Genomic DNA, 10603 nt, shown 5'->3' with positions numbered 1-10603 from the left:
TCCACCACCTTGACTGACAATACTCAGTTCAAATTAGCGGGGAATCAGAAATTAAAGTCGAAGGGCTTACGAGCATTCTCTTGCCGCTCCCAGATTATGAGTTCAGCATGGAAGTTTGCTGGGAGGTCTTCTTGACCTGTCGGGATAGGTGCTACTAACACTGCTGCTGGTTGAGCATTCAACCTCCTACATGCTTGCTCTACCATATGTTCTCTCCTCCTTTTAAGTGCAATTTTCCTTTCTATAGAGGTGTCCATTTGCTGTTTCTCTTTTGGTCAAGGGGAAGCGAATATGCCTTGTTGTTGTGTTTCCTGGGTGAACTCTAGGGCATCCACTTCTTGTGGGGTCAAGCAGCATGACCTTAGTAGAGAACTCCTTTGTTCTTCAAGGCTAAGGCTGACACCTACTGCTTGCATCGGCATATGCAATCCTCCTCTCAGGCCCTGCGGGCAACACCCAGCTTCCTCTTCAATGATTCAACAGTCTCTCCTTCTTTTTGAGTGATATCTAGGATTGTTAAGGAAGGTGCGTTGTTGGGTCTCTAGGCTCACTTGATCGGCCTCTACCCCCCCTCTACAAGCACTTTGTATGCTTACACCCGGGCCATATGATGCGCCAAGTCCCTAACTCTTCTTTCATTATGGTTAGCCCAATCTTCTACTCTCTTTTTCATTTCTTCAAGGCTCTCCCCTTACCTTTGCGCCATGATTATGAGCAATTGCTCTTGCTCTTCAATCTCTCTCTCTCTCCAATCTCTTTTGCTCCTCCTACCCCAAGGTTGCCTCCTTTTTCAAATTTTCTATCTCCTCTTGATGCATGCGTGCCCTTTCCTCTCGTGCTGCTTCTAGCATTTGTGTGGCGTCTTGGACATTCTTCATTTCTTCTTGCAGCTCTTCATACAACCCTGCTATCTCCTCGGTGCGTTGATGCATCGTCAGTAGGCCTTGTTTCTCCTTAGCTAGCCTTGCCTCCCACTTTCCTTCTTCGCCTTCCTTAGCTTCGAGCTTTATCTTTAGCTCATGTATTTCTTTCTAGTAGATAGCTACTTGGCGGGAACGCTGCCATGGACTCCTTTTCAGCTTCTAACTTAGCCTGCCACCTTCTTATCCTCCTTTGCTTTCTCTAACTGCAAGAGAAGCTCTTTGACGTACTCATCATAGTTTGCAAGTGGTGTCATCATTGTGGGAATGGAAGTCGTGGAGGTTTCCACCCTCTACCACTTAGGGTCTTGTCTCGACTCGGTGTCTACTACTACCGGTCGCTTGTTGGTTCTTGCTCCAGGGGCACCTTCACCTATCCCTTGGGCCATTTCTTTATTAACCAATAATTGCGCCTAGGTCAACATGTTGCTTAGCATCAAATTTAGGCATGGAGTCTTGGGTGGTTGTGGTTGTTGGGGTAGTGGGCACTAGGAGAGTAGGGATGGGTTCAATTAGGCCCTTGCCCTTGCTTTCTTTCACCAGAGGAGGTGTGATCTCTGGAACTTCGGCACTTGAGCCTAGGCCTTCACCTCCTGGTGGGCTCATAGCACCGAGCTCGTCCTATCTGCATTGTTGTCTATATGACATGCGCATGGCTAGCACAATGTCCTCTTCTTCCTTCCTCTTCAATTCTTCCTCTTTTTCAGCTACTTTCTTCCTTCTCTCGTCTTCGACTCTTCTTGATTCTTCATTTAATCTCTCGGACTCTTCTTTTTCTTTTTTCTTCCTCTTCTTTTTTAGACTCTCTTTGAGCCTTCTGTAGATCCGCTTTCTCCTTTTCCTCCTTTCTTCTTCTTGCTTCTCCTATGTAATCTTTTTCTTTGCTTTCTTAGCCCCTCCACGGCTAGATTGTGTTTCCTTTTCCTCCTCTTCGTCATTTACTGTTCTCTCACTAGATTATTCTCAACTCCTTCTCCTTCTCCTTGTCGTCCTTTTCCCAAGGCTTCCCTGATGATAGTAGTTAAGACCCCACCAAACTCGATGGTCAAGGCCTTTGAGGGTGATGCCTTTCTTGTTGCCTTAGAAGCAAGGGACTCTCCTCCTACTGGTCTTCCTCTTGTTGCCAATGTCTTTGCTGAAGACTCAATGGTCTTCTGCACGAAACCATTCATGTTTACTTAATCTAGAGATCTGGCGGTGATCTCTCCAACATAGGCACATTGATTTGGCTCATTATCAAGTTGTACCTTTGGCTAGAGAACATTGCATGCACTATTTTGGCCTGCCAACTGGATTTCTGGATCAAGAGTATCAGCCAAGCTATTAGCATCATTAGTGTGGACCATCACTTTGTCCATTCGTAGCATGGCATACATGTCTCTCTTCGGTGTCAACTCAATTTGTACTATATGGTGGGTTTCCTCTCCTTTTCGCGCGGTCACAGTGCCGCGATTCCTGTTGAAGGTTGGAAGGAACTCTGCACACTCGTTATAGTCCACCATCTGGCCAATTGCCTCCACATACTTTTGCATATTGCATTGCTCCACAATCTGTTTTATGGCTTGCTCCTCCATGGCTATATCGTCCAAGTTCAAGACATGCCTGAACTTAAACTAATTAAAGGCCCTTGTTTCAACTGAGAGGTAATACTTTGCTTGCTCTTCCTCTGAGAATGGCAATTTGTCGGTCTTTTCCTGTCCTGCCATAGTGGGTGCCTATCATTAATCCATGCTCTCGATTATTTATCTTAAAATAATTTCTTGTGGAAAGAAAAAGATTATGTGCTTATGAACGATTGAAATGCTTAAGTATAAAAGGAGACTTTTCCTTCAAGCAGTTCTATCCATTTCCAAAATTTTTTGACACTTTTCCTCAATCACAAGTTGATTTTTAATCATTCTTTTCTTTTGGACATTGATTGAGGCTTTGTTTTTTCCTTGCATATTTCATTCACCTTACATGTTTCATTCATCTTACCCCCTTCCCCTTGGAATTGGGAAGAATCCTTCCTAAGATTAAGGGTTGAGAGGTCAAGGGCATTTAGCTTGTGCTCTCGGTGCTTTACTTTCACATGAGCCAAACATAGAAGTTCGGATTGTACTCCAAATTAGCATAGTGGTCCATATCGAAAGAACGGATGCGTACTTGAGTGATGTAGGTGAGAACATCCATTAGGAAGCCACCAGAGTCTATTCTACTGGCAATGTATAGCTTCTCCTCAGTCAGAATTCGATCTAAATATGGATGGGTGTCATGATGAGCTCTTCTAGGGGTTGGTTACGAATTGTGGTCAACACCTTATAAGAGGTTGGAGCTACGTGAGTGGGGTCATACTCTGAGGTTTTGATTGCATGTTGTTGCTTAGCGTTGGTCATGATTTGGTAGCCCTCTTGCTCCCATTGAAGTCAAAGAGCATACCATTTCCTTAAGAAAGAGGAGTCGTTGTCAGCAAGTTGCTTCAACTCCTCAATTTCCTGGTCGGGAGCAAGGACCATATTCTTGTCATGAGACGTAATGAGGTATTGTTTGCGTGCTTGGTCTTGGGAAATCTCAGTGGCAATTAGTTCCTCAGCTACATGGGGAGCTTTAACGAATACAAATTCAAAATATTTCCATGAGCAAGGCAATGTGCATACCTTTGTTGCTAAAGGCTTGTCCAAAAGACCTAGGTCTACTCGATCATAGCTTTTAGCAAGTGTGGTAAATGTGGGGTCCAACCGTCGAACGCAAGCAACCAAGTCATCCCTCGTATTTTTCATTAAATCTGTGCAACCAAAGTGAGAATTGATCTTCACTCGTAAGAGGGTCTAAGACCTGTAGGTGATTGGGGTTTGACTAAAAACTAGATAATTCGACAGCTGATTGTTGCAGCTTTGGTTGCTCCTGAGGGTGTGGTTGGGCCTCTTGTGCGATGGGCATGGTTGGAGTTGTAGGTGAGTAGCACGTTGTGGTTTCGGTCGATGGATCTGTTTAGGCTCTGCTAGCCTATGCATTTGAGGCTCTACGGGTTTTGCAGCCTGAGTCGTTTGTGGCATTGGTACTTTTTCTATCACATGTGGCTTGGTGTGGTCAAGTTTGAGGGTGGCGTCTGAGTAGTGCCCTTGGCCATCTTGGCTTTAGATATCCAAATCCATGTATTATCCTTGTAGTAGCCTTACACTTGCAATAAGGTCTCGTGGCTTAACCGTTCATCGATACCTATAGGTTCTTCTGTGCCTCCTAGATTTCAAATATGAGTTACTAGCCTTGCGAGGTCGTGATTGTGTAGTTCTAGGCGACATTCCTTGATGTTTAGGCATCCATTTGAAGTGTGGTTCTTGGGCCTTAGCTCTGATTTCTACGGTTTGGTGGCATGGAGGTTTGGCGGGTTGTGACAAGTCACAACCTCCCTCCTTAGGCTTTATTGTGGGTTTCTCTACTAGTGGCTTGGCAGACTTTGATGGAGTCATGCAGCCCTTCCTGAAAACTGTGACTATATGTATGTTGCTGATGGCTAGGTGAATGCACTGTGACTGGTAGTCGACATTACACAATGTCATCTTTTTAAATGTACATCATAGTAACGATTCAATACCCGCATCCTTTGTATTTGGCAACACATAAAAGATCACGGGTAGGCTTTCAGACTCGATAGAGAGAGCAACCTTGCACTTTCCCAGAACTGCGTATGATTGGCCCCCATATGGGTTGAGTTTGGCGTTAGTGGGCTGTAACTGTGGTCAGCCAATTTGAACCCAATGATCATGAGTCAAGATATTAAAATTAGTGCCCTCATCGATCAATGCATCAAATGTATGTGTTTTCTTGGCAGTGACAGTCATGCGTAGATAAGCCGGAGCTACAACTTCCTCATCTTCATCTTCAATTTATGTGATAGTGGTCACTTGTACCTTGACAGAGGATTCTAGCAATGGAGGCTCATGTAGTGGGTGTGTGGGAGGTTAGTACTTCTTTATGCAGCTACCATTGAAGAAGCCTATGCCCTCACCCTCTAGGGTTTTGAGTTCTACACATTATCGGTTCAATTGATGGTATGAACTCTAAAAGGTCCTAGCCCCTGAAACTTGATTTTTTGCTTATGGCCTTTGACCGAGTACAACAATACTAAGTTGCCCTATTTGAAATCTTGTTGCTTGATGTGCTTGACAAACCAACTCTTGCATCATGCCTTCTCGCATATCAACGCATGGGTGGCTAGAAGTTAAGTCTCCGATAAGCGTTCTAGCTCGATAAGGCACTCCGTCCATGCTTCCTTTCCGTCACATCTCTCTTGAAGAGCTATTCTCAAGCTAGGAACCAAGAACTCTAATGGTAGAATTGCTTCAGTTCTGTAGGTCAACTTGAAAGGAGTCTGTCCTATAGCCGCTTTATAGGTTGTTCTCGGTAGGTCCATAAGGCTGCCATTAGTTTGTTATCCCTGTCATTGCGTGAAGCAGAGACTACTTTGGTCAGGACGTTTACTAGAATCTTGTTTGTGGACTCAGCTTGGCCATTCGCTTGAGGGTAGTACGGTGATAATTTTCGATGGATGATCAGAAAGGTGGACAAGCGATGAGCAATCACTTCATTGATGAAGTGTGTGCCTCGATCACTAACCAGTTCAATGGGGCAGCTGAATTGAAGATCACTTGCTACCATAGGAACTTAGTAGTGGTCCTAGCGTCATTTTTCCTTGTGGCTCGTGCCTCTACCCATTTCATGAGATAATCTGGCAATGATAATGTATTTGGCGTGTGAGTACTATGCTGTAGGACTAATCGGCCCAATGAAGTCAATTCCTCATTTCTCGAATGGTTGTCTTGCAATGATTGGACTTAACTCCATTTTGTCCTTGCGAATAGGTACCCTGGTTCATTGGCAATCATCGTAGTGCTTTACGGATCGTGCTGCATCTTGAAAAAGAGTAGGCCGCCACACTTGAGACTGCAACACTTTGCGGGCTATCATATCTCCATTGATGTGTCCTCCTACAATTCCGCCATGTGCTTGTGCAAGTGCATTATGCATTTCATGCTCGCACACGCACTTCGCAACAATCCGTCTTGCCCTAGCCTATAGAGTTGGCCTGCTATCAACTGATAGGGTTGGACTTTAAGAATGAGTCGCCTAAGTCAGACCTTTTCGATGGGTCGTTCAGGTAGTCCATGTTCAAGCACTTGGACTATGTCGTTTGCCCAATATGGTGTTAAGTCAAATCTAAACAAATCTCGTTCATTGCTAAAGAGGTTAAACATATGTGCGTTTGGCAATTTGTCTGTAATGCACTATATAGCGGCTTTTCCTGTGGGTATGCGAGACATATGGTCAGCCATGTAATGCTACTTTCCTTTGTATAACCACGGAGAAGTTGAATTCTAAAAGCAAAAGTAACCATCGAGCAATGCATCATGTAGCACAAGGTTTGTTAACGAGATACAATAAGGCTTGATGGTCAACAAAGAAGGTAAAAGACATAGCTAAAAGATAATGCCGAAATTTCTTTACAACAAACACCATGGCTAAACCCTCTCTCTTGGTTGTTGAGCAGTTAATTTCCATATCCATGATGATAGCAAACATTGATTGAGGCATAGAGCAATAGTTCAAGATGATTGGGTTTTAGTCTCTGATAGTAACCTTGAGAACCAATATAATACTATCACAAAAATGGCAAAGAGCCTAGAGCTTATCTTATAAAACATGCTTATGACAATGCAACATGGGCTTTGATAGAGTTTGATGGGACTACCTTGAGGATACCCATAGCAAGGAGAAGGATCAAAATATTCAAAAAGAGAGAAGTGAAAGACTATGAAGTGGAAGAGCTTAAGGAGGAAGGAGAAGACACAAGATTGGTTGACATTGTAGAAGAAGGAGAGAAGAGCTTGCAAAAGATGAAGAACTTGGAGCAGAAGAGGAAGACTTTGAGTTGAGAATTAATCTTAGAGATGATGACGAGTAGCAGTGGTAGTATGAGTAACTGGGCTTTGACACAGGGCATAGAGTAGGTTACTGCAGTTAGTAATTTTTGAGAAGATTTGGTGTTTTCCAAATTTGGTACACTCATATATGTTTTTATGGTGGATCACATATCCAAGATGAGATTTTATACTCAAGGAATAAGCCTTTCAAGTTTGGTTGCTAATTGAGTTCATAGATGAAAGATAAGGGCTCTAGAAGGTTAATGTCTATAGTGGACCTGCAATTAGGAACCTCAACTTTGTATCATCTCACTTACATGTGGCATTATCATTTGAATGTTAGTGATGACTATTCTATGCACCCATCATGGTTTGTCATTCCCTGCTCTAAAAACTGTCCATTTGGACCACGTTGTAGAAAAATGGTCATAACTTTTGATCAGTAACTCGGATTCCGAGCTTTCTGAAGAAAAATTGTAGCTCAATGCCAATCTACAAGTTTTGTGAAGAGATGAGATCAAATTCTCTAGAATAGCATGAAGGAGACCATTTTTAGGAGTCTTAGAGATAGATTTGCTACTATATACTTAGTCTTTACAGGGCTGAACTTTAGAGAGCTTAAGCTACAGTGTTTCTTACATTATTATGGGTGCCTTGTTGCTTGAAAAGCTTGCTTGAAATGGGTAAGAAAGTGGACATATTTGAAGATTTTGGTATCTACTATTGTAGATAGTTTATATCATAGTTTTTATTAGTGTTTTTCACGAGTTTTTCTTAGAGAAAATGGGTTGAAGTATATCCCACTATCCATAGAGCATTCCAGATTATTTTAGTATAAAGCATAATATTTCATTATATTGTTGTAGCAAAGAGTTTCAAATTTCATAGAGTAGACAAGCAATCGTCTTGATAGAGTTCTGCCTAAGCCATCATCTTAGACATAGAGTTTATAATTCGAGAAGAGTGGTTATAGTGTACAGAGCTTATCAAATAGTAATGCACAATGCGTTTTGGGTTCTTTTGTTTCTTCCATCTATCTTGTCTATTTCCTTTGAATCCCAGTGATTAGTTGCTTGCCACAACCCACCCCCCCTCCCCCCCTGACACTACAATTTGGGTGGTTGTAATGGTTATTATTTGCATCAATTAACTTCCTATGCATTCTGTGGAGGTCCTAAGTGAGTACCACTTTTACAAAAATGGGATATCAAATTTAGTTTAGTTTTTTTTTGGGAAGTCATGAATCTCCTCTTTGTTAGCTTTGAGTATGCTAGTTTTGTAGGAGGTGATGAGGCATATTTAAATTGTAGGTTCAATGAGGGTCTTTGTGGATTCTTCAGCTAAAATCTAGTATCCTTTAAAGATATGCTCATGATCCTCCCATGTGACATTCAATGCGAGTATTACCTAATCACTAGTTTCATCAACCTCTTTGATATCTAGTAGATCATAATTGCATGCAAGAAGTTTACTCATTTTATCAATCACTTGAGCCCTTAGCTATAAGAAGGTCTTGTTGGCTTTTATTGCATTCACAAGGTTGGTAATGGTTGAGGGATGCTCTTATTCTAGATCCAAAATTGGGGTTTGGATTTCCTTTATTTTTTCAAGTGCAAGAGTGGCAACTATTTTCGTGAATTTCCAATCATTGGAAGGCTCTTGGCTTGTAAGTAATTTTTGGTTTTGGAGTATTTGGATTTGTGGGGATGGTAATTGGCTTCTTGGTTGAGGTTGTTGCCAATTTTAGTATGGATGCAAGAGTTGGTTTGGACTTTGTATTGTGAGACACTTGTGTTGAAGATTCTATAGGAGGCTAACTTTGTCCTAGCTTCGGTAGTAGCTGGAGTGTGCAATTGCTTTGACAGTCCTTGTGCATAGAGTAGGGATTTTGGGCACCCACCTTGGTATGGTTAATTTCTTGTAGGACCTACCTATTCTACTTGTTTTCTTTTTTTATCTATTTTTTGTTCTTCCCTCTTCATGAGGGTCCCTGATTTGGCTATCTTGGCCTACAATCCTTCACATATTTGTGCTTGTTCTTCATAGCATTACGAGTGTGGCATGGTGGACTAGTTTCAGGTTTCCTTTTTTACTTCTTGCAAGTCTTCTACAAAGATTTGACCTTCCTCACTAGATGGTATTCTTGGTTATAATGGATTATCTTTCTCCTTGGTGTAGTTGCCCTTGACTAAAAGGCATGATGATTTTGCAACTAGAAGTATAAAATGCATGTCTATAGCTTAAAATGCTTGCCATGTTTAAGTTTTTCCTTTTGCACTTATTGCAAGGTTTTTACCAGCCCATTGTCCTCCCTTACTAGATGCAATATGGCATTCTTTGTCATAACAAACGATCTTCCTTCTTGGTTTGGTTGCTCTAACTAAAAAACATGATGATTTTTGCATGTAGAAGGCTCAACTCTATGTGGGAAATTGTGGATAGATAACCAAAATGGCTAGGTTCATTTCAACCTCATCTAGAGGTAAAACTTCATGCTAACTAGGTTGTCTGAGAGAACAAATATCACTTACATAGCCTTATGGAAAATATATTGTGATTGAGATAAAAAGTTTACAGGTTTCTTTAAAGAGTTGTAGTTAGGAGGCTAAATACTAAACGCAATATGAGTATGTAGATCATCTACAAATTGATGCAAAAGCTGAAAGGGTTAACCAAATCGTAGGAGATATGGTTCTAGTATATGTAAATAGATGGCAAACTAATTGCAAGAGTACCTAACTAAAGTAGGTTTGCATAATAGTGCAAGCACTCTTTCATCAAATATATATAGTTCATTCATGTGAATGTATGGGTTTCAAACCTAGAGCTCCTTATGCATCGAGACTATTTGTACATTATGGAATATAATGTATGGGGTTCGATGTTTCAAAAAAAGGATTCCTAATTTAGAGTTGAACTTTCCTAATTTAGAGCTATACTTTTCTAGTTAATTTTTAAGGATGAAAGCAGCCCTTAAAGGGGAGGTACCACCAAAATTAATATAGCAATTAATGAATGTGATAGTTGATTGGTGTGATAGCTCTAAGAAAACACTTCAGGTGATTTGACTATTTCTATATTATGGAATATGATGTATGGGGTTCAAGGGGTCATGATTGAAAACATACATGAGGCACATGTGAACACATACCAATTAAATTATAGGCAAGCCGTTTAATATGTCTGAGCATTGGCCAAAGCCAAGTGAGTTGATGAGGTACTAGAAATGCATCTAACTTATAAAGGGATAATTAAAATATCTAACTTACTAAGGGCTACACAATGAGAGTACGGCCCAAATCCCATGTTCTCTCTCCAATAAACTCTAATCTTTGCATTGGACCAATATCAATCATAGAGTACCTTTCATCCAATTTGTAAATGTTCATGCCTAAGGCCGAAAGAAAATATAATGCCATAATGTTAACTTACAAAGGGACCATTAAAATATCTAACTTACTAAGGGCTACACAGTGAGAGTAGGGCCCAAATCCCACGTTCTCTCTCTATTAAACTCTAATCTTTGCATCGGACCAACAATCAGTCATAGCTTACCTTTCATCCAATTTGTAAATGTTCATGCCTAAGACTGAAAGAAAATATAATGCCATAATGTTAACTTACAAAGGGACCATGAAAATATCTAACTAAGGGCTACACAGTGAGAGTAGGGCCCAAATCCCATGTTCTCTCTCTAGTAAACTCTAATCTTTGCATTGGACCAACAATTACTCATAGCTTACCTTTCATCCAATTTGTAAATGTCCGAAAGAAAATATAATT

This window comes from Lygodium microphyllum, chromosome 23 (assembly GCF_053477565.2).
Source record: "Lygodium microphyllum isolate KBCC chromosome 23, Lygodium_microphyllum_v1.1.10, whole genome shotgun sequence".
Lineage (NCBI taxonomy): Eukaryota > Viridiplantae > Streptophyta > Polypodiopsida > Schizaeales > Lygodiaceae > Lygodium > Lygodium microphyllum.
The sequence above is the reverse complement of the archived record's forward strand: the minus strand, read 5'-3'. Positions refer to the sequence as shown.